This window comes from Homalodisca vitripennis, chromosome 3 (genome assembly GCF_021130785.1).
Source record: "Homalodisca vitripennis isolate AUS2020 chromosome 3, UT_GWSS_2.1, whole genome shotgun sequence".
In the NCBI taxonomy this organism is placed as follows: Eukaryota; Metazoa; Arthropoda; class Insecta; order Hemiptera; family Cicadellidae; genus Homalodisca; species Homalodisca vitripennis.
Genome location: NC_060209.1, coordinates 114,584,899 through 114,587,736, shown reverse-complemented (window position 1 = coordinate 114,587,736; position 2,838 = coordinate 114,584,899). Strand labels below are relative to the sequence as shown.

The 2,838-nt window shown below is 33.3% G+C and overlaps 1 non-coding gene across 1 annotated transcript; it reads right to left on the bottom strand.

Annotated features, from left to right (window-relative positions):
- Positions 1 to 2,756: 2,756 nt before the first annotated feature.
- Trnas-cga lies at positions 2,757 to 2,838 on the bottom strand. The gene has a single exon. It is a non-coding gene; the product is annotated as a tRNA-Ser (tRNA).

The window sequence follows — 2,838 nt, the reverse complement described above, 5'->3', positions numbered from 1 at the left end:
ACTTGGTTTCATTTTATTAGTAGCCATAACCCCAGTAAAGCAAAACTGCAACCAAACGAATACTGCAGCTAAATACTACATTATGCTTGTCAATTGTACAGAAGTGAATTATGACGTTAGTTATCCTCAAGGGTTACAAATTTGGTCCTAATATATTGATAACGGGGAAAACCTGATAACAGTAACAATTAGAAAGCTCTTATCTTTGGGTCGCAGTTTGGACTTTCCTATTAACCAGTTTATTCATAGTAGGCTATTCTACTTTTCTTGTTTTAGTAGTGCTGTCCAACCTTTTTATCAGTGCGCTTTAGTACAAAAGAGTTTGTCGTATTGCTTGTAGTTCTTCAACTACACTATGTCGCTTGACGAACGTGAACGTATAACACTTCTTATGATGGTTGGTTGGGGAAACAACAGACGATCACACGAGGAAGCATGTCATTTATTTAATGACTACTTTCAAGAGACGCAGCCAATTTCTAGAACAACTGTAGGGAGAACTGTTCAACGCTTTATGGAAACAGGAAGTGTTTCCGATCGTCATAGGTCACGAAGGCCCGCTACTGCGACAACCGAAGACAACTCTTTAGATGTATTGCAGTCATTTATTGAGAACCCGCAAGAGTCCCTACGCTCAGCAGCACAAACTCATGACATCTCTGTTACGTCTGTTAAAAAAATTCTGAAAGGGTCTAATTTTAAGCCTTATAAAGTTCATTTGGTGCACGAACTCAACGAAGATGATTTCTATCGACGTATAGAATTTTGGTAAAACTATGATAGCCAAAATAGATCACAACGAAATTGATTGTGTTTTCAGACGAGTGTTCATTTATGCTGAATGGAAGCGTAAACAGGCACAATTGCCGTTACTGGAGTAGCGAAAATCCTCACTGGATGCGGGAGGCACATAAGCAGTATCCACTAAAGGTGAATGTCTGGCTTGGTGTGATAGGTATCCAGTTGGTAGGTCCTTTCTTCATTGGAGGAAATTTAAATGCAATATCATACCAACGTTTGCTGGAAAATGAAATTACACCAGCACTTCGAAACATGGTTTGGAGAACATTTCCAGAATATCTGGTTTCTACAGGACGGAGCACCCCCACACTACGGCATCGACGTAAGAGCCTATTTAAACACTGTTTTTTGTCAACGGTGGATCAGAAGGCGGGGGTCTGTAGAATGGCCAGCGCGTTCACCAGATCTGTCTCCATTAGACTATTTTGTTTGGGGTTACCAAGGACAACGTCTACAAAACAAAGCCTCAAAATTTAAATGAACAATTCGAATATTTACTCTGAAAACATTTGGTAAGTAAACATCTTTTTTAAATAAAACTTTTGAACAGCCGCCATTTTGTACTGGATCAATCTTTTTGAGTGCGGTTTGCGGCATTAAGCTCTGCTAGATAAGCCCTTTAAAATGATGTGCATATTGACCTATGCTCCTATTTAAGATTTTCTTCTGACTCCTTGCAGGACGTCCCCATGATATTACAGAAAACTGATAGTTCCTCCAAAAAGTAGATTTTTAGGTGTAGTGTTGATGTACCAAATCTTGTTGATTTATCTGTTGTCGTTCAGAAAATATTATACTTGTGCAGGACTTTATGTACACCCTGTATATACACAAATTCTAGTATTGCTAGGTAGAGAAATACATTTCAAATAAAATAAAAGCAACAATGAGGTATTTTATTTTGTATTATTTGAGTAAAAAGAAAAATTTTATTTTAAAAAATTCCAAAACTTTTTTAGTTTGTACAGCATTATTATTTTTAAACTATGACCAAATATATCACTATCTATTTATTATTAAAGCCCATTTTATGTTAATCCAAAAAGATATAAAATATAACCAAATAACTTGAAAAATATTTTTTTTATAAACATATAACAAAACTCTTACGTTTTAGCATTTTTAATGGGATAACTCCAGTTGAGCTGATAGTAAAAATATGTATAAGCCAATGGGTTAAAAGTTTGTGAGAACAAATAAATCTTTAACACTTTTGCAACTGCTGAAATTATTGTACTTTTTAAAATGATAATGCGATTTCAACCAAAAATTAAAATGTCCATATAAACATTTTAGAGTGATTCGTAGTGTATGTGAACATCATCAGTTTAATATGAATTAATTTTAAAACCCCACTCTATATCCCTAAAATTTCTTTCTTCTCATTTTTGTAGCACATAGTCTAAAAAGTACAAGAAAGTAAAAGCTTTGATTATACAGCAACACGATATAATCTGTGTGTAATAATTAATTAGTTGTATAACTGATACAATCAAAATTAAAAAGTATTAAAAAATGTTAATACTTACGGTAGTTAAATATACAATTTTTGTTGAAAAATACTATTTTAGAATACAGAGTATGTTTACTATCATATTTCAAAATTTGGATTTTGAAATGTGTTATACACTACTATGTGTATTTTTTAAATAAAAATGTATAGAGTTTTTCTACATTTAAATTTAACTGTAAATCTAACACTTCACAAGATGATATTGAATTACATATTACATTTAAAAACCATAGTTTCTCACTGGTACATTTGATTTTAGAAGTAATTTATTAGTGTAGTGATTGGTTAAATTATTGGTTGAAACAAATTTAACCTACTGTAACAGAACAGATGGTAGAAAAAAAATAATGTTTAAAAATAAAAAGTGCAATTTAAAAGAATATTTTTCGTTTTCGCTAAACTGATTTTCTCGAGGTTTTGTGAACAGTTAGCAAAAAGAAATCGCTGCGGACAGGATTCGAACCTGTGCGGGCAAAGCCCATTGGATTTCGAGTCCAACTCCTTAACCACTCGGACACCGCAGC